The following is a 22,153-nucleotide window of genomic DNA, read 5'->3' as shown; positions in this document are numbered from 1 at the left end:
AACCACAATCAGAGTCATCTTCACTAGATGTTTGATAGTGAGTAGTGCGTGTGTTTACCTTGGCACCACGTGCCATGAAGCAGTAGGTAGGAGTGGAGTAGTCCTTGTCATTTGCATCTGTGTCGGTGATGAAGTCATTGTCTTCAGTGTTGAAGATGGACTTGGCGACGTATGCTGTAGCCAGACTCGCAACGCCAGAATCGAACTCCTCCTCAGACTCCACCTCCGCCTCCTCAGAAGCAGACTCCTCCTCTGAATCCATTTCCTTGCCAACAAACGCAAGAGCCTTTCCAGATGAGCTCTTATTGTGTGATGAAGACTTTGAGGAAGACTTGGAAGAAGACTTTGAGTATTTCTTCTTCTTCTTATCGTCAGAGTCATACTCCTTGCTCTTCTTCTTCTTGTTCTCATTGTCCCACTACGGACACTCAGAGATGTAGTGGCCAGGTTTCTTGCACTTGTGACATGTTCTCTTCTTGTAGTCATGAGTAGAAGCTTCATCATTCCTTGAGCTTGATCGTGAGGACTTTCTGAAGCCTTTCTTCTTGGTGAATTTTTGGAACTTCTTCACAAGCATAGAAAGCTCCTTTCCAATGTCTTTAGGATCACCAAAACTGCTGTCAGATTCTTCTTCAGATGAGGAGACAACTTTTGCCTTTAAGGCACGAGTTCGCCCATAGTTGGGACCATAAATATCTCTTTTCTCAGAAAGCTGAAACTCATGTGTGTTGAGCCTCTCAAGTATGTCAGACGGATCGAGTGTCTTGAAGTCAGGACGTTCTTGAATCATTAGGGCTAGGGTGTCAAACGAGCTGTCAAGTGATCTCAGGAGTGTCTTTACGACTTCATGCTTGGTGATCTCAGTAGCGCCGAGGGCTTGAAGCTCATTTGTGATGTCAGTGAGTCGATCAAACATGAGCTGGACATTCTCATTGTCATTTCTCTTGAAGCGGTTGAAGAGGTTGCGAAGGACACTGATTCTCTGATCTCTCTGGGTTGAGACGCCTTCGTTGACCTTGGAGAGCCAGTCCCAGACTAGTTTGATGTTTCCAAAGCACTCACACGGCCATACTGTCCTTTGTTCAGATGACCACAGATGATGTTCTTGGCAGTGGAGTCCAGTTGAACGAACTTCTTGACATCAGCAGCGGTGACACCTTCATCAGTCTTGGGAACGCCATTCTTGACGACATACCATAGGTCAACATCAATGGCTTCAAGATGCATGCGCATCTTATTCTTCCAGTAGGGATATTCAGTTCCATCGAAGACTGGTCACGCAGCGGAGACTTTGATTATCCCTGCAGTCGACATAGCTAAAACTCCAGGTGGTTAAACCGAATCACACAGAACAAGGGAGTACCTTGCTGTGATACCAATAGAAAGTGCTAGTGATCGACTAGAGGGGGGGGGTGAATAGGAGATTTTTATGAAAGTCTTCAAAACATGGAAGTTTCGAAGACAGACGATAGAAATAAACCTATTACCATGCAGCGGAAGGTAGACTACACTAGGCAAGCCATAGTCAAGTATTCAATGGACTGAAAAGCACAATGACTAATAGCAGCTAGGCAGTAAAGATCAGGTAGGAAGATTTTGTGAAGCCAATCAGAACAAGAAGTCACTCAGTGAAGACAAAAGATAATGCAATCATACAATGACTTCACTAGGATCAACAGTAAGTAAAGGAAAGGGAGTGATGAAACCAGTGACTCGTTGAAGACAATGATTTGTTGGACCAGTTCTAGTTGCTGTGAAAACTGTACGTCTCGTTAGGGAGGCTGAGATTCAACTCAGAAGACCTCGTCTTCACCTTATTCCCCTTGAGCTAAGGACACCCAGTCCTCGCCCAATCATTCTGGTAAGTCTTCAAGGTAGACTTCCAAACCTTCACAGACTTTGTTCACTGGCGATCCATAATGACTCTTGGATGCTCAAAACGCAATGCCTAACCGGCTGGAGGATTCACAGTCCTCAAGTGTAATAAGTCTTCAGATCACACAGACAGGAAGACTTCAGCGATGCCTAACACTCTTTGGCTCTGGGTTGTTAGGGCTTTATCCTCGGAAGGAATTCTCTCTCAAAGGCTTCGAGGTGGGTTGCTCTCAAACGACAAAAGCCGTGTACTAACTCTGAGTAGCTAACCGTTTATGGTTGTAGGGGGTGGGCTATTTATAGCCACTAGGCAACCCGACCTGATTTGTCCGAAATGACCCTCGGTCACTAAGGAACTGACACGTGTTCCAACGGTCAGATTTCAAACTCACACGGCAACTTTACTTGGGCTACAAGCAAAGCCGACTTATCCAACTCTGGACAAGATTTGCTCTCATAGTCTTCGCTCGAAGACATAGGATTTTGGTTAAGCATCACTTCAGTCATTCTGACTGGTTCTCTTGGACCCCACGTAATAGTACGGTGGTTCCTATGACTCAACAAAGAAAAACACAGAACGACAAAACTGCTAAGTCTTCGCGCTCCATAATCTTCATGCGATGTCTTCTCTTGTCATAATCTTCAATGTGAATGTCTTCACATACCACCTTTGACTTCAATGTCTTCATACATTTTTAGGGGTCATCTTTGGTAGGAAAACTAAATCAATGAGGGACTTCTACCTGTGTTATCCTACAATTCTCACAAACACATTAGTCCCTCAACTAGGTTTGTCGTCAATACTCCAAAACTAACTAGGGGTGGCACTAGATGCACTTACACGATCTAAGGAATCAAAGGTCCTGCAAGTGATTCAATATATGCAAAGCCAGTTTCACACGAATTATGAATTCTTGTGAAAGAATTATAGATGCATAGAAATGAAAATGATACACGCGGATCTGAACGTGTCAAGATATGATAGGACAAAGGCTATACCACAAGCAAAGCATGAACAAATGTTGGATTATCATTGGTGTAAAAGAAAATGTGCTAACAAGATTACTGACTCTAGTGCAAGTGGGGGTTTGTTGGAAGTATGCCCTAGGGGTAATCATATTGTATTATTATATTTCCCTATACATAATTAAGATTTAATATTCCATGCTATAACTTCTATGATCCTGGGATATGCGATTTAGTGGAAAACTCATATGCACGCGTGGAATGATAAACGGTAAAAATATGATTCTTAACTAGCTGAACTCTTGTTGGCGATCACGTTTATGGATCTTAGGATATATTTAAGTGTAACGATAGTCCTAAAACAACATTGAGGATATGTGTCACATCCCTAGTTCCGGTAATGCCTAGTGCTAGCATCTGGTGTTGCATCATGTTTACTATCTCCCAGAAAGTTGAAATGGGGATGGCAGAAACCCCCAACACCACTTAATCCAACTAGGGTTACCAAAATACTTTTCTAGGACAACTTTGGGTCACTGGATTAAATCATATGTTATTTGCATTTGGACATTTAAATGCTATTAAATATTTTAAATGTCCAAATAGTCATAAACTTAAATGTTTACTGTTGGATATATTCCAAACAGTGGGCTTGAGAAAGTTTCATGATTTTTGAGTGTGCCTAAGTATTTTTAATAAAGCCCTAAAAGCTGCAGAAGAAATAGAAAACATGAAATAAAAGAGAGAGAGAGAGAGACTTACCTGGCCTCATCTGCGCAGCCCACCTGTCCAGCCCAGGCGGCCCAGCACTGTTCCTGGCCTAGCCCAGGGACAGGGGCGTCTTCTTCCTTGTGCCAGTGGGCACGAGGGCGTGTGCCCGCCGTGCGCGCCCACGCGCCTGGCCACCTCATGCTTCCCGTAGCTGCCTCGACGCCCAGGATGTCGCCACGCACCCCTGGTCCCTCTCGCTCACTCCCTCGTCCTCATCCCCTCCTCTATCCCTCTCTGTTGAGCTCCACCGAGCGAGTTTGTCGCCGCCGTTCACTGCCACCATGCCCAGAGCCACCCCCTCACCCCTCTGACGTGCCCACGAGCTCCGCCTCCATCGTATACGCCTCCTCGACGACTCACGCAATGCCGGACGCCCCCGAACGCTCTCCCCGTCGTCGTCTTCAACCTCGGGAAGCCGAGATCGCCACGGTCGTGCCATCTCCTCCGAGCCTCCCCCGAGCCCACTGACCTGCTCATCATCCTCACCGTGAGCACATGCATCTTTCCCCTCCTTCCTCCCCTTTGATTTCGAGCCGTAGATGCCGCCCCACTGCCGCCCCGTAGCCGCTACCGCCTGAGCTTGTCGACGACGCAACTCCGGTGACCAAACGGTCACCCTGGCGTGCCCAACCTGCTCCCCGCAATGTGTAGCGCCTCGATAGCTCTTCGCCTCACTCGTTTACCCATCGCAACGCCATCCCCGCTCGCTCCCGAGCTCCGGTCACCGCAAAGCTCGTCACCGGTGCCTCTGCAGGCCACCCCAGCTCCATCCACCTCCACCACTGGATGCGCCACTCCGGTAGCTCCCCATAGATTCTCCTCTCGCGCCAAACCGAACCCTGTAGCGGAATCCTGATGCCCTCCGCCGCGGATTTGGTCGTCGGCGTTCACACGCCGGTGGTAATGACGTGGCACCGTCATTAGGGTTTAATACCCAGTTTAATTACCCCCTGACCCACTGACACATGGGCCCCATGCCTTAGCTAACCTGGTTTAGTTTCTATTTAGGTTTAACTAACCACACGGGCCCCACGGGTCAGTTTGACCTAGCCACGTCACCTGTTGACCCGACCCCACCTGTGTGTGACATTAACCTATCCTGAGTCAATTACCAGTGGGCCCCACTGGTCAGGTTTGACCTGGACCGGCCTGTTGACTTGCTGACATCACACTGACGTAATGCTGACGCAGTAAATATTTTCTGGGATTTTAAATAAATCAAAGATGATTTATTTATTTTAGAAAATATCCAAAACTTCGAAAATTCATAGTAATTCAACCGTAACTCCAAATCAAACAAATTATATATGAAAAATGATCAGAAAAAATCTATCCATCTGTACTGGTTTCATGGATGTTTAAACAACTTAACCTCACCGTTTAGTTCAAAACATGATAATGCACTATTTGAATTCATAGTTTGAGTTTGGGGTCGAACGTTTGGTTCAAAATGACCCAAACCCATCTGGTTATAGTTGCATTAGCTCAAACCACAACATATTGCCATGTCATGATCATGCATCATATTGTTGCATTGCATTGATTGTGTTCCTTCTCTATTGCCGGTACTTGTCCCCTCTCACTAGACGTGGTTCCGACGATGAGATCGATGACACCGATGAAGAGTTATACTATCTTCAGAAGTGCCAGGCAAGCAAAACCCCCTTGTTCATTCCGATACAATCCCACTCTCTCGCTTCTGATCTCTTTTATTGCATTAGGACAACAACGCTTCAACTGTTACATGCTGCGGTAGTTGAACCCCTTTCCTCTGCATGACCTGTCATTGCCACAGTAAATAGATGAAACCCACTATCATGAGTAGGAGTTGTTTGAGTCCTGATGTGCCTACTCATTCACGCTTGTTGTCATGCCTGCTACTGCTTAGAGTTGAGTCAGGTTTGATTCATCGGGGATGAATTGGAAAGTTGTGAACATGTCCTACTGCTAAGAGCTAAGTGTGTGAACATGATTTGGTAAAGGTAGCGGTGAGAGGCCATGTAGGAGTACATGGTGGGTTGTCTCATTGAAACCGTCCTCAGGAACTGAGTTCTGTGTTTGTGATCCATGAACAACTACTGCCACGCATTAGAATGCTTAAGTGCCCTTCTCGACTTATTAATCGCCTTGATCTCTGTCCAGGAGTTGCAACTAGTTTCTGGTGTTTATAGGATATTTGTTGGGGGCCATGCGTAGCGCTGACCCTAGGGGTGGGCTATGATGCAGTAGATACACGAGGCACGGTGTACCGAGACGCCCATTTGGTGCCTCGAGAACCCTGCTCTCATTGTTTGGGGCCATGAGCGACACCCTAGCCGGATCTCCTTGCGGATGGAACCCGAATAGGCTATAAACCTGGACTAGAGACTTGTGTGATTAGTCAGGTCGTGGCTGACTCGCTCGCCAGGCTTCCGCTTGAAGGTTGCCGAGATACACGACGTGTACATGGTGGTAAGTGGCGAGAGCGTGTGTGAAGAAGTACACCCCTGCAGGGTTAACATAATCTATTCGAATAGCTGCATCCGTGGTAAAGGACTTCTGGGTTGCCTGTACAGTTCATAGACAAGTGAAAGTGGATACTCTAAAATGGCAAGATAAGCGTGAGTGCTATGGAGATGGCGTTCTCGTAGGGAGACGGGAGCGGATCCATAGTGTTGTATTGATATGGTGAATATGTGGACTCGTGTGCGCCACCTCAAAAGAGTTACTTGCAGTCGTAGTTTAGGATAGCCACTGAGTCAAAGCTAGCTTGCTACAGTTAAACTCCACCACCCCCTTGTTGACACTGATGCATATGTAGATAGTTTTGATGTAAGTCTTGCTGGGTACATTTGTACTCACGTTTGCTTAATTTATGTTTTGCAGAGAGACTTCAGTCTCACTAGTAGTGCCGCATGGACTTCGACGTTTAACTTGTTACCTCAGCTACGATCTTGTACCCTTGGGAGGGTCTTGTAGATAGTCAGGCTTCTCAGCATTTTTCATTTATAGTTGTCTGTACTCAGACATGTTTATGCTTCCGCTTGTTGCTTGTATGCTCTGTATGTTGGGTCATGAGACCCATGTTTGTAATACTTGGCTCCTCAGAGCCTAATGAATAAATACTTTGAGTCGTAGAGTTTTGTTGTGATGCCATGTGGTATTTATACATATCGAGCGTATTGTGTGTATGATTGAAATGCTTGGTATGTGTGGGATCCGACAACCTAGTTGTCTATCCTTGGTAGCCTCTCTTATGGGGAAATGTAGTCTAGTGCTTCCAGTGAGCCATGGTAGTCTGCTACAGCCCGGTTTAGCGGAGTCCTGTTAGCCCAGTTGCTACTGCTCCGGAACACTTAGACTGGCCGACATGTGTCCTTCTTCGATCATGTGTCTGTCCCTTCGGGGAAATGTCACACGGTGTCTTTCGGAGTCCTGTTAGCCTGCTACAGCCCGGATTCCCGGAGTCCTGCTAGCCCATTTGCTACAGCCCGAATTCACTCGCTGATGACCGACACGTTCATTGTTGGGTCATGTATGCTTGTCCCTGTAAGTTAGTGCCACTTTGGGTTCACGACTAGTCATGTCGGCTCGGATTCTCTGTCATATGGATGCTAGCGACACTATCATATACGTGAGCCAAAAGGCGCAAATGGTCCCGGGCCAGGTAAGGTGGCACCCGTGGGGATACCGTGTGTGAGGCCGCAAAGTGATATGATGTGTTACATGCTAGATCAATGTGGCTTGGGATCGGGGTCCTGACAGTTTTGGTATCAGAGCCTGACTGCCTGTAGGATTACCAAGCCAAACTGGTCGAAGTAGAGTCTAGAAATTCTTTAGTTATATAAAGGAATTGATTGTGGATGGGAACGTAAGGCTCTTTTTACTCCTTTACCTTATGCCCTTCTGATCCGAGTCATCTTATTTTTCCTACGGGGTTAAGAACTAGGCTTCTCATCTTTCTATCAGGTTCACGTGTTACTAATCCGTAGACTCATAGGATTGATGGATTCAAGTCTCAGTTCAGTTTCTACTACCTCCGTGTGATGACAGTTGATCTCAGAGCCTTGATATTACGATGTTAAGTGGTTATGCCACCAGTTTGTAGGATGTCTCAAATCTTTTTGAGAATTTACAGCCATTATGCTTCTCCGAGTCATCCCAGGTTTCTAAATAGTCTGATGCATTTGCAAATCCCTTCTTCCCGTTCTCGATGTTCCTTTGGGACAGATTAACCACACTAATTGCTGAGTTGAGGTATTCCATTACCTCGACATATATGTTGGAGCTATTATGATGACCCTAGGTGTCTTACAGAACCACCTAGTAATCTAGCCATGATTAGTGTTCCCAACGTGATGATTCTGGCCGTCATTCTCGAAAGCATCCCGTGATGCCGTTTAGTAGTAGGTATTCTACTCCTGGGTTTTTGACCCAAGATTTGCTTTACTTCACGTTGATAGTGTTTGCTAGCTCCTTTAAGATATTAGAAACCTTGCGACAGTCCTCAAGGGTCGTGGTATATCCTTCTTCCAAATACCATGAACTACTTATGGCAGAAGTTCCTCGTTGAACCGAAAGATCACAATCAGAGTACTCTTGAGGAGTTATCCCTTTGTAATTGTGACTCTGCCAGTCCTACCTCTCTGCATGGATTATCTGGAAGAAACCCGTTGAACTTGGTTCAACATACTAATCTATGCATCCACAACTCAGAAAGTTATATGTTCCTTGAGTTGACCCTCCCCAGCTGTATTCCGACCCTAGTCTATCAATTGATAGTCAGGAATAGTTGTGCATTCGTGTTCATCTATGCCTATTATTCTTGTGGCCCGTCAAGCCGTTCTAGTTCAGAATGACTAGGAGAAACAAACTCTAGTACCTCATCCATTTCTAGGATTGGGTCAAAGTAGTTGTATCCCGCAGATCAAAATGCCGATCCAGCTTTTGTTCTGTTCCACCATGGAGTATTACCATCTTATGTCAAGAATGTCATGAGAATTGCACCACCTCTTATGAATTCTTGATTTAGTGATACTTCTTGCCATCATTATTCATTCCTCGGTTCTGTGTTGTTGCAACCAGAATACCGACAAATGAAGCGTGATGCGTGAAATGAATACTCCTAGCAACCCCGTTGCGTGGTAGTTAATGGACAATAACTTCATTTTTTAGCGTGTTGGTTATTGGATCACCATTCTAAGATTGATCATGCTACTAGTCCATATTTCTTGGTGCACTCTTCAATTAACGAGTTATGATCGTGTCAACCCCTTGCTTAGTTGATCACATCAACTTGCCTCAAAAGGAAGATTGTTCTAGATCTTAATAACATGTCGATGGTTCATGATTTTCCAAATATCTTCTTGGAAGTATCACCAGGTTGTCCCCTGACCGATATGTTGAGTTCGTGATCAAGTTGGTTTTCCAATAAGCCACTCCTTCTCAAAGAATCCATGTTGGATACCCCTGAGCTAGTTGGTTAAGCCAAACAACAACTTGGAGAGTTGGAAGATAATAGCTTGTCCGACTTAGTTCATTCCAAAGGGATATTTCTGTGTTTGTGTGTGTGTTGAAGAAACATGATATCTTCATCGATTGACCTCTGTGTTCAGTTGTTGGATTTATTGTCTTAACCAACCCTTTGATTTGAGTATGGGCTATCATCAAATCAAATTAGAACCAACGATGTTCGTAATGTTGTCTTACTCGTGGTTGATCCCTCGAGCATACACCATTACATCTTTTGGTCTGACCAATGCTATCACCGTGTTCACATAATGGTGGAAATCCAGTGATATGGAAATTCCGATGAGTTGCTATTGAGCCCATCAACAACACTTTGTCTCCTCCATGATTCATATTGGACATCAAGCTAGTGTTGGAAACTTATATAAGCATTATCTTCGGGTTTCGTTCATGAAGCCTATGTTTGGATGAAAGAAGTGAATTCCTTTGATTCACGTGCATTTGATGTAAGTTGCTGCCGTGAATTCGAGAAAGTTTGTTTTTGCTTCCTCTGGAATCATCCCAAGTCAGTCATGCATGTGCAAAGTATTCTATTGTCTGATAGACTGATCATCTTCATTCCATATGTATTCCCTAGCACGCCAAGCCACTGATTGATTTGTTCAAGATAAAGGAGTCTGTTCTAAAGTGTTAATCCTTTGGACTTCCGCGCAGAGACTTCGATATCATCAATTATGGTCCCCAGCCAGAACTCGGTAGTGTTTTAGTTGTGAGACTACTATATGGTCATGCTTGTCCGCGACAGCGTGTTCACATGTGTGTAGCAAAATCAACTTATGTTTGGTGCTTGCTATCGTAGTTCATTTCCCGAGAATCTCGCAACGCCATCTTGTCGATTTGTGTTGCAACCTTTCCTTTTCAGACATGCTGTCTGAAATATCATGTTACCAACCAGATCTGAATCTCAGGCAGATATGATGGTTCGAATTCTTCCAAGATCTATTATTGTAGCTTCTTGATTAAGCCACTTGACCATTTTCTCCATGAGGATTTGGTATGACTGATTCCACAAGTTGATCCTTATGGATTTTTGTGCTCCCGAAGTCCGACCTTTACTTGATGGCCATGTTGATGTTTTAAGCATAACCATGGTGGCTACAACATCAAGGAGAACATTAGAAGTAGAGTGCTAAATGTCTCTCGGTCCATCATCCATGTTTTGTTCCTTGGCATTGCTAAGGACAAATCTGAGAAAGTGTTGTCTTCCTTTGCATCTGCATCGTCCATCACTATTCATCATGGTAGTATGATGTGTTGCCAGGATCCTCGACACGGATGTTGGTAAGACCTTGATGAGTAAGGAAATGCTCAAGTTCTTGAGAGCAAGCTCAGCCACTAGGTTATATCCTCGACATCATCTGGAATGTGCTTTCCGTTTGCTGAGTTGTCTTATAACTCTAGTTCTCTCTCCAAACTAGGTATGCAAATTCTCTGAACTCCTACAAACGATTGTTTGTGATTTTCCCTAGGCTGGTTTAGAGAGTCTCAATGATCTGTATATTAAAAGTAATCCTTTTTTCCACTTAAGGGAATAATTCTATGAGTCACCTCCCCTAAGGTGCCCCATTATGGAATCATCACTACAAAAAAATACACTTCCGTGATGATACATGTTTGTCACAGTAGGTCGCTTTTTTTGTCACGCATGTACATCCATGACAAATTTATGACAGAATCAAGATAGTCATACCTGTGCTGTCGTAGAAGTGTTCCATGACATTACCAAAATTATCATCACGGAAGTGTCCACTTCCATGACAATAAATCGCGGGTCACAGAAGTGCTTTCGTCAAGGGTGACCGACACGTGGCATCCACCATAATGGAATGCCGTTAAGCTATCGGGTCGGGTTTTGGATCCAATAACCCGTTAACAGCCCCGACCAATGGGACACGTGTAAAATCATCATTGGCTAGAGGAAACACGTGTCGGCTCATCGTTGGGAAAGATGTCATCCACTCACTGGACAGAAGGCGCCTATGATACGTCGACACGTGGCACGGCCCAAGAGTGGCCCATTCCTATGAAAAGGCCGGCCCATTTGACTTGGTCAAAAGATGGCGGGCCGGCCCATGGAAAGCCTGTTAACGGCCTTGTCGGAGTAATGGGCCACGAGTAGGCTAACCCGAGGCCCAGAACCTTTCAAGACATCGGGGCTGACTGCGCCCCTCAAGACACGAGGATGGAGAGCCGCGTTCCAGAGGCCGGCTAAAGGAACAGCCGACTGCCCGCATGCGGCCGAGTCCTGGAGGCGAGGTCAAGACGGGCCAACTCCCGCCTGGCGGCTCCCAGAGAAGCCGTCCACGGGGAGTCAGTCCACGACACCAACAAAGCCCATGCCCTCATAAGGGGGGACGGGACGGGAGTGGCCACAGTAAAGCCCACTCCCTCCCCTTTACATGGGATGGCTAGGCCACAGTGCGCCGTACCAGCGGAGATCTCCGTCCGACGAGGCACTGTTGCCATGCCATCCCTGAGATCAGCAACAGTAGGCGGAGTCCTGCACCCACGATGGCCTGTCAGTACGGTCCACGGACGATGGGCCCTACCAGCCAGCGAGAGTCCAGAAGACGGCAAGAGCATTGCCAGTCGGACCCGAAGGGAGCCGATCCCCGGAAGTCGGCCTGCCCCTCCCACGCGTCCCACGCACCATTAACCAGACGAGACGGGGAGTGGCTACAGTAATCGCCCGCCAGGTGGCAGGGCTGTAGCCACGACCCCATGACCAAGCCCGCGTCATTAGAAGCACGGCTATAGTAATCAGTAGCCGGCAAGACCCGCAAGCGACGGGTACGGCCTATCGGCTCCGTACCAGACCAGCCGGCGGGCCCCAGCAGTCGGCAGAGAAGCCGGCAGGTGAAGAGACTGACGGCTGGGCCCTGCGCCCAGTCGGTTTACCATTGTACACCTGGGGGGTAGGCCTATATAAACCCCCAGGGCACCCATGCAAAGGGTTCCGATCCATTAGAACTAGACCAGACCTTAGAGAAGGGAGCTGGCCTAGTCTCCCCCTGCCCACAAATACAGCTCAAGGAACACTGCCGGTGTCAAAACCGGCGGATCTCGGGTAGGGGGTCCTGAACTATGCGTCTAGGCCGGATGGTAACAGGAGGCAAGGGACACGAAGTTTTACCCAGGTTTGGTCCCTCTTGATGGAGTTAAACCCTACGTCCTGCTTGATTAATATTGATGATATGGGTAGTACAAGAGTAGATCTACCACGAGATTAGAGAGGCTAAACCCTAGAAGCTAGCCTCTGGTATGATTGTTGATGTGTATGTTGTCCTATGGACTAAAACCCTCCGGTTTATATAGACATCGGATAGGGTTAGGGTTACATAGAGTCGGTTACAATGGTAGGAGATCTGAATATCCGTATCGCCAAGATTGCCTTCCACGCCAAGGAAAGTCCCTTCCGGACACGGGACGAAGTCTTCAATCTTGTATCTTCATAGTCCAGGAGTCGGGCTGAAGGTATAGTCCGGCTATCCGAACACCCCCTAATCCAAGACTCCCTCAGTAGCCCCTAAACCAGGCTTCAATGATGACGAGTCCGGCGCGCAGATTGTCTTCAGCATTGCAAGGCGGGTTCCTCCTCCAAGTACTTCGTAGAAGATTTTGAACATAATGATAGTGTCCGGCTCTGCAAAATAAGTTTCCACATATTGCCATAGAGAGAATAATATTTACACCAATCTAATCTGCTAACGTATTCCGTAGCGTGACACACCACGGCCAAGCCTTTATCCGAGTCGTTTCATTATCCCACCTCAGCGCGTTATGCGATGCGGTTTCCTTGGCACGTCTTGTCAAAGCAGAGATCGTGTCCCCTTATTCCGGGATTCTCAACAATACGGGCGTGGGTAACCCAACCGCGCCATTGATTAAGGCGCTTGGAGATAAGCGAGTTTTACCAGGCTGGTGGGGACACGTAGTTGTGTCCACCCATATAAGGGGATAAGGATCCACCTTTTCACCTACGCCTTCTTCCTCCTTTGCCTATCCATCCTTGCGCACTCGAGCTCCAGCGCCCAAGTCTGCACTCCCACGTCAACCTTCTCCAGTCATGTCCGGAGTGGGAGGCAAGTGGATTGTCTCCTCCGTCATGGAGGGACACATCAAAAAGCTGAGGAAGGCCGGATACATGTCTAACGACATCGCGCACTGGCTTCCCGAAAAGGGACAGCTCATCCTCACCCCTAGGCCCCATGAGAGGGTGGTGTTCCTCCCCCATTTCCTCCGCGGACTGGGCTTCCCTCTCCACCCATTTGTCCGGGGGCTCATGTTCTACTATGGCCTGGATTTCCACGATCTGGCCCCGAACTTCGTCCTCAACATCTTGGCGTTTATCGCCGTGTGCGAGGCTTTCCTCCGCATCCGCCCCCATTTCGGCCTATGGCTCAAGACTTTCAACGTCAAGCCGAAGGTGGTGCGCGGCAACCAGGCGGAGTGCGGAGGTGCCATGGTGGGCAAGATGGCCAACGTCCTATGGCTCGAGGGATCTTTTGTGGAGACCCTAAAGGGGTGTTAATCGTGGTGGTTTTATATCACCGAGCCGTGCGACCCCGCATGGGTCGCAGCCCCCGAGTTTCGATCCGAACCCCCTACGCGGCTCACCTCCTGGAAGGAGACGGGCCTGTCGTGGGGTAAAAAAGGAGAGCTGACCGGACTCCAAACATGCATCCAAACCCTGGTGGACAAGAAGCTCAAACTTGTCAACGTAGTCCAGGTTATGCTCATCCGCCTGATCCTCCCGTGTCAACAACGGACTTTCAACCTGTGGGAGTTCGACCCGGCGCAACACCGAACTCTGAACAGGCTCTTCGACATGACGTACGAAGATGCCTGGAGGGTGCTTTTCAAGGGCGCCGAGGCCCCCGCATCCGCTACCGAGGATCGCGGATTCAGTATGCAGCGTCACGCTCACGCGGTAAGCTGTTATTTTTCCTTTTATAGGATATTAGGCTATCATAGTTTGACTCCATGCGGGATCTAAGCTCCCTTACCTTTGATAGGATTGGCAGGTGACGTCCGGACAGATCAACTGTCCGGCTCCTTTGCCCGAAGGCCTAGCGGACGCTCGCTTGGCGAAGCTGCTGGTTCCGGCACCATATGTGGTGCCGGAGAAGAAGGCTGCGAAAAGGGCCACGGGGACTCGAAAGAATGCCCGGCGCCAGGAGGTGTCGGATTCATCATCCGGCGGTTCTGAAGCGCATTCCTCTCGTGAAGACGAGGAGGAAGAAGAAGAAACCTCTCCCCCTCAAGCGGGAGGAGAGAAGAAAAGGAAGGCCGCCCTCTCTGGGGAGGCCGGAGGGTCCAAGAAGGGGAAGACCCTTCCTCCGGACTGCTCCACCGACGCCGACGACGGCGGAGAGGAGTGGCAGCCCAGGGCCAAGCCCCTGGCGATATCATAAGTATCCGGATACCGGGGTAATTCATCTATTGCACAGCTTTCCCTCATGTCGAATATGTTTATGTAGTCCACCCAAAGATCGGCTCGATGCATCGTCGAGCGGCTCACTGGACTCGTCGGATGTGAACTCGCTTCCGACGGCTTCCTCCCCCCGCCCTACGGACGACACCAAGGTGTTGTCCCAATAGGTTCCAAGCAGGGAGGAGGTGGTCCTGGAGGCGCCGCGAGGCGACCTCCCAGACTCCAGGAGTAAAGGGGATGAAACCCCCCAGGGCTCCAAGTCCGGCTCAAGGCCGGACACCACTCCGGAACTTTCAAAGGTTCCAGAGTCCGGCGGGCGACCTCCTTCCAAGAGGAGCAAGCCTACCGTGCCGGTGACCCCCGTCCAACCGGGGGCGCCGGACAATCTGTTTGAGGTGCTCGAAGGCGCCTCCATCGACGAGGGGCACCACACTATTATGAGTGCGGTGGTCCAGAAGGTTCAGTCCGCCAAGAGAAGACTGACTGAAGCTTGTACTAGCCTTTTGACAGGCTTTGAGGTAAGTAAATAATGTGTAAATAATATTACCGCATAGACAGTAGCCCCTGATGCTCTGTTGGGCGTTCGGGAAGAAAAGCCGAATAGAGGATCAAAGAATTCGCAGGAGTCTAAGAAAAGGAGTCAATATGCGTATGCAGGCTTCTCTACTGGCGTCCGCCGTACTGACTGTGGAAGTGGACACGCTGAAGCAGAGCCTCGAGAAGTCCGAGGAAGAGCTCGGGCGTGCCAGGAAGCAGCTCGAGGAGAAGGAACGTAAGAAATACCTTGTTTGAATATGTATAAAAAAGGTGCAATTGCAAAAAATGACAGGATTAACATGGCTATTGTAGGGGCCACGTCTGAGGTGGCGACCCTTAAGCAAGCGCTGCTCGAGGCTGAGAAGAGTGCGGCCGCGGAGCGCACCGAGCGGGAGAAGTATGAGGCCGAGGTTGGCAAGGTGCGGCAAGAGCTCCAGGTTCTCATGAAGAAACATGAGAGTTTGGAGCTTGACTCGAAGACACGAGCGTCCGAGCTTGCGGCGGCTATTGAAAATGCCGAGTCTGCTAAGACCGAATCCCAGAAGACCCTCCAGGAATTGGATGAGGTGAAGAAGATAGCGGCGGGTAAGGCATTCTTTATGCAAAGCAAACAAATAAACGTGAGTTACTTGTTACTTACCCGAATCCGGAGCTCTCCAGGAGCGTTCGCAGATCTTCCCCGGAGTGTGTCCGATGCCGCCGCATTCTATCGAGCCGAGGAGGGCAGCTCGACCGAGAAGGTGTTCTGGTCTCAGTATGCTGAGGTCAGACACCACGTGCCCCTGAGTGACCAGCTGAAGCAACTGGTCGAGCTCCACAAGGCGGCCGAACAAGCCATGAAGGGCCTCCTAGTTCGGCTGTGGCCTGGAGAGGCTATGCATGGGAGCTATTTCGGGCTGGTGCGATGGCTTGTGGAGGCCTGTCCAAGGCTCGAAGTCATCAAGCGCTCCGTCTGCATTGAAGGTGCCTATAGGGCCCTTGCCCGTGCTAAGGTGCACTGGGGCAAGCTGGATGCTGAGAAGCTTGTGAAGGACGGGCCACCGCCGGGGAAAGAGCATCGCAAGCCTGAGAATTACTATAAGGATGTTCTGAAGGGTGCCCGCCTTGTGGCGGATGAATGTTCTAGGGATGTAATTTTTGAGTAAAACTCGCTTGTTTTTGTCCTGTGCGCTGAAAACTTGTTCATATGCGCTGAGCAATGCTGTTTGAATTTAAAATATTACCTTCTGTGCGGCTGTTTATCAATTCTGAGAGATGGCGAGTCGTCGGCTTCTGCCCCCATGCCGCTAGTGCTGGGGTGTTCGGGGATAAACCTGAGCGCTCTTTTTCCCATGTTTGGGTCCTTCGAGGGAGGCGCTCAGCCCAACGAACAAGGCAATCGGACTATAACGCATGAACACTCTCACTTAGCCATATAATTCTATAATTTTAAATTTTGGCGAAGCCCCTGGTATTCGGAAGATCGAGTTCGGGGCGCTATCCACGCCTTGGCCGGACAGAGCCGACTCCTCGCCCTAAGCGGCATAAGTCTTTAGGGACTTGAAAAAACCTCTCGAATAGCGACCAGCTCTCGCTTCATCATGACAGTCAGTTTTAGCTTTCTCCACTGAGGTGCTCGACCCAGCTCAACTGGGGCACAATCGCAGTGGTTCTCCTAGTGCTACCTTAGCCGATATAGTGGAACGTAAGCACCAAAACATAGGAGCCAGGCAAACCCAACTATTGACCCAGGACATGATTCGGAGCTGATGCATATAATGCTATGAGTTCGGGGTGCTGCACTTGTGAAAGTGTTCGGACTTCTCACACCATATTGAGGGGTACTGAAGCCCCTGGCGTATTTTGGTCGTACCAAATTGTACGGGAGCAACATGTCGTTAAGGAACATATATTTATAAAAAAAAGGTAATGCAAAAATAGACAAAAGCTATGCATTGTTTATAAAAATAGCTGCGATCAGAGCAGAACGATAAATAATGCGATAAACAAAAAGCGGGACTATTTAACATGTCTGCTCCAGGGGCAAGTTGCGGAATAGTATGCGAAACAGGTATACTGCTCGTGATAGAGACCACCTGTGAGTTCCGTAATGCGGCGTGGCTTGTCTGCCTCCCTAGTTCTTGCATCATTTGTGCGGCAATTGAACTGCCGAACAGGCCTTCCGAAGAATGGAGTCCTGAAAGTAAGAGAAAATTAAAAAATAGGCAGCCCCTAGTGCGGTTTAAGCCGCGTTTCAGGCGTGCCGTGATGGTGCCCCTCCCCCTGTACCCATGGTATTTTTAGAGCGTAGTTATGTACGCGAAGCACTGATGTCGCATTGTTGCGAGGGCTGGGGTTGGGGCCGCATTGCTATGCCTGCTTGGAACGTGCCAGGCGGTCTTGTTGTAGGTTACTCCGGGTGCGCTTGACGGTGTCCGGCCGTTTAATGGCCGGACTGGCGAACTGCCTGGAGAGGCTGTTTTGTACTTCCGCTGCAAGGGCCGCCGTGTGCTCCTCCGTTCGGAGGGAGCGTTCGGTGTTTCCATTGATCGTAATTACTCCTTGAGGACTTGGCATCTTGAGCTTAAGGTATGCGTAGTGCGGTACCGCATTGAACTTGGCGAATGCGGTTCGCCCGAGCAGTGCGTGATAACCACTGCGGAACGGGACTATGTCGAAGATTAACTCCTCTCTTCGGAAATTATCCAGAGATCTGAAGACCACTTGAAGTGTGACTGAGCCTGTACAGTTGGCCTCTACACCTGGTATTACGCCTTTAAAGGTCGTTTTGGTGGGCTTAATCCTCGAGGGATCTATGCCCATTTTCCGCACTGTATCCTGGTAAAGCAGGTTCAGGCTTCTACCGCCGTCCATAAGGACTCTAGTCAGATGAAATCCATCAATGATTGGGTCTAGAACCAATGCGGCGAATCCGCCATGACAGATGCTAGTGGGATGGTCTCTTTGATCAAAGGTGATCGGGCAGGAGGACCATGGGTTGAACTTTGGGGTGACTGGCTCTGCCGCGTAGACATCCCTTAACGCGCGCTTCCGCTCCCTTTTGGGGACGTGGGTTGCGTATATCATGTTCACCGTCCGCACTTGTGGGGGAAAACCCTTCTATCCACTGTTGTTCGGCGGCCGGGACTCCTCGTCATCGTTGCTATGCGGCCCCTTGTCTTCATTTTCGGCATTTAACTTGCCTGCCTGCTTGAATAGCAAACAATCCCTGTTGGTGTGATTGGCCGGCTTTTCGGGGGTGCCATGTATCTGGCACAAGTGGTCGAGTATTCGGTCCAAACTGGACGGACCCCTAGGATTCCTTTTGAATGGCTTTTTCCACTGACCGGATTTAGAGCCTCTGAATCCGGCATTAACTGCCATACCCTCCGCATTGTCGCCGTTAATGCGGCGCTTCTGCTTGTTGCGACGCGACCTTCCGCTGCTGTCCCTGGCATCCGAATTACTAGGGTTCTTGGTCATATTGTTGCTACGAGCAAGCCAGCTGTCTTCTCCCGCGCAAAAGCGGGTCATGAGTGTCGTGAGTGCTGCCATAGATTTCGGCTTTTCCTGTCCTAGGTGCCAGGCAAGCCACAGGTCATGGATATTATGCTTGAAGGCTGCTAGGGCCTCTACGTCCGGACAGTCAACTATTTGATTTTTCTTTGTTAGGAACCGTGTCCAGAATTGCATGGCCGATTCATCTGGCTACTGAATTACGTGGCTTAGGTCATCGGCGTCTGGGGGTCGCACGTAAGTGCCCTGGAAATTGTCGAGGAATGCGGCTTCCAGGTCCTCCCAACAACTGATTGATCCTGTTGGCAAGCTATTAAGCCAATGCCGAGCTGGTCCTTTAAGCTTGAGTGGGAGGTATTTGATGGCGTGGAAATCGTCGCCGCGGGCCATATGGATATGATGGAGGAAATCCTCGATCCATACCGCGGGATCTGTTGTGCCATCATATGATTCGATGTTTACGGGTTTGAAACCCTCAGGGATTTGATGATCCATTATTTCGTCTATGAAGCATAGTGGGTGTGTGGCGCCTCTGTACTGTGCTATATCATGACGTAGCTCCAATGAGCTTTGTCTACTGTTTTCGGCCCTGCCAAATTTGTGACCGGCGTGACGGTTACCGTCTCGAGCCATGGGGCGCCCACGCGATCCGTAGATCGATCTTGTTTGCCTTGCCTTGTCCTCCAACATATCTCGTAAGTCCGGCGCATATTCCCGTGCCTTGGTACGGGGTGCGGCTTGTGTGGAGGGCCGAGAGGCCTCGCTGTCGCGGCCATGAGGTGGCCGGTCGGCCGCATCAAGTGCTTCCTCCTCTAATCAGGGTAGCAACTTGCGCTTTGGGTAGCTCTTGGAGGGGCGTTCCAGTTTATGCTCTTCGGCCGCAAGGACTTCAGTCCATCTGTCGACTAGAAAATCTTGATCAGCTTTAAGCTGTTGCTGTTTTTTCTTGAGGCTTCTTGCCGTGGCCATAAGCCCGCGTTGAAAACTGTCTTGTTCGACGGGATCCTCTGGCACGACGAATTCGTCATCGTCGAGGCTTGCCTCGTCTTCGAAGGGAGGCATATAATTATCGTCCTCGACCTCTCTGTCAGCCGCTCTCTCATGAGGGCTGGTTTCTCCATCCTCCTGTGCTAAATCTTGCTGGAGGGGATTTTCTTTGGCACTTTCCGGGGTATTATTATCTCCCGTGCTGGAATCGCCGTGTTTGTTTTGGCGGGATTTTGAGCGGCACCGCTGACGCCGGCGCTTAGGCTGTTTCTTGGAGGGGTTATCCTCCGCTGTTCCATCGCCATCTCCTTCTTTTGGGGTGTCCACCATGTATCTGTCATATGACAAGGTGGCTTTCTAGGGCCTAGTAGGTGTCTTCAGAGTCGATGTCTTCAGAGTCAAAGTCGAGCATGTCGGTTAAGTCGTCGATAGTGGCTACAAAGTGGGTGGTGGGTGGGCTTTGAATTTCTTCATCGTCCGAATCCCAACCTTGCTGACCGTAGTCCAGCCAGGGATCTCAAGATAAAGAGAGAGACTTCGGTGTCTTTAGAATATCGCCGAAAGGCGAGTGCTGAAAGATGTCCGCGGCGGTAAACTCCATGATCGGCGCCCAATCGGATTCGATCGGCAGGGGCGCGGAGGGGTCGAAGTCTAGAGAGGAGTCCGACTCCTTGGAGTCACGAGTCTCGCGGAGTGAGGGGCTGGTGTTCGGCTCAATCACCGTTGGGATTGTAGCCCTCGAGGTGGCGTCCAACCGCCCATCCTCGATCGGCGCGGTTGGCTCCGACTTAAGGGTCAAGGATGATGCGGGTGCGGCCTCCAGGGCACTGTTCGGCGGCAGAGCTAGACCATGCTCGTCGGGACAGTGCGGCGCGCTCGGCAGTGGCTCGAATCCGTCGAATATCAAGTCCGCGCGGATGTCAGCCGTGTAGTTTAAACTTCTGAATCTGACCTGACGGCCGGGGGCGTAGCTTTTGATCTGCTCCAGACGGCCAAGTGAATTGGCCCGCAGTGCGAAGCCGCCAAAGACGAAGATCTGTCCGGGGAGGAAGGTCTCACCCTGGACTGCATCGCTATTGATGATCATAGGAGCCATCGAGCCTGACGGCGACGACACAGAGGAACTCTCAATGAAAGCACCAATGTCGGTGTCAAAATCGGCGGATCTCGGGTAGGGGGTCCCGAACTGTGCGTCTAGGCCGGATGGTAACAGGAGGCAAGGGACACGAAGTTTTACCCAGGTTCGGACCCTCTCGATGGAGGTAAAACCCTACATCCTGCTTGATTAATATTGATGATATGGGTAGTACAAGAGTAGATCTACCACGAGATCAGAGAGGCTAAACCCTAGAAGCTAGCCTATGGTATGATTGTTGATGTGTATGTTGTCCTACGGACTAAAACCCTCCGATTTATATAGACACCGGATAGGGTTAGGGTTACATAGAGTCGGTTACAATGGTAGGAGATCGGAATATCCGTATCACCAAGCTTGCCTTCCACGCCAAGGAAAGTCCCTTCCGGACATGGGACGAAGTCTTCAATCTTGTATCTTCATAGTCCAGGAGTCCGGCTGAAGGTATAGTCCGGCTATCCAAACACCCCCTAATCCAAGACTCCCTCAAGCACCATTGTACCCACTTTTGCCTGAGTGATCATCCGGAGACCCCGCAGAGCAGGACTAGGGGTGTTATCTCCTAGGAGAGCCCCGAACCTGGGTAAAGTTCGCTGGCGTTCGTGTCTACGCCTCATCATGTTTCCAGGCACCGGCGATGTTCTACTCGCCCCCACCATGATAAGCCATCCATTGGCATATGTCGCACCCAACCCCCAACATTTGGCGCCCACCATGGGGCCTGGTGCACCGTCGTCTGCAGACCTGTTCTGGACGGGAACCCTTTTCCTCGCTGGCGAGCGCAGCCAGCCCGGCATGCCAGACGGAGTCTGCGCCGACGCGCTGCATGGCGCTGAAATCGCATGCGCGGCCAGTTGCCTCGCCGATCTTGTAGGCGAGGTCCGCCTCTCCGACGAGCCCGCATTCGACGCGGGCACAGGCGGCCCCGAGAGCCTCCTCGCGAGCCTCCTCGATCAACTTCACGTCGCCAGCGAGCCAGCTGGGGACTTGGAGTCCGTAGGCTCCACTGATCCGATGTTGGTCGACTCCGACACCGTGTCGCTTGACACGTTCCCCACGAACGTGGTGGTCTACGACGAGCCGCTTCCTCGCGCGGAGAGCGGCGGAAGCACCGTCATGGAAGTGCTTGTCATCGATCATGGCGAGCACTCCGGTGGGGGTGATTACGACCCGCTGCATGCGGTGCTGCAAGACCTGGCAGCGCCCATCCCTGAAGATGCCGACGCCGAGACGCTGGAGGCACACCGCCTTCAGCTAGTCGAAGGCGCCAAAAAGCTGGCCAGCATGAGACGCCTGTCAGAAGCCTACCAGCGCGAGATGGACCGCGCGGTGGGCGGCACGCCGGCTCCAGCTGGGCCTAGCCGCCTTGGCACGGTCCAGCAGCGCAGTGCGGCTATCGCCGATCTGTTCGGGGCGAATCGCCCCGTCTACGCCACACCTGCGGA

Source organism: Triticum urartu, chromosome 1, assembly GCF_003073215.2.
Source record: "Triticum urartu cultivar G1812 chromosome 1, Tu2.1, whole genome shotgun sequence".
Lineage (NCBI taxonomy): Eukaryota > Viridiplantae > Streptophyta > Magnoliopsida > Poales > Poaceae > Triticum > Triticum urartu.
This window is presented reverse-complemented; position numbering follows the sequence as displayed.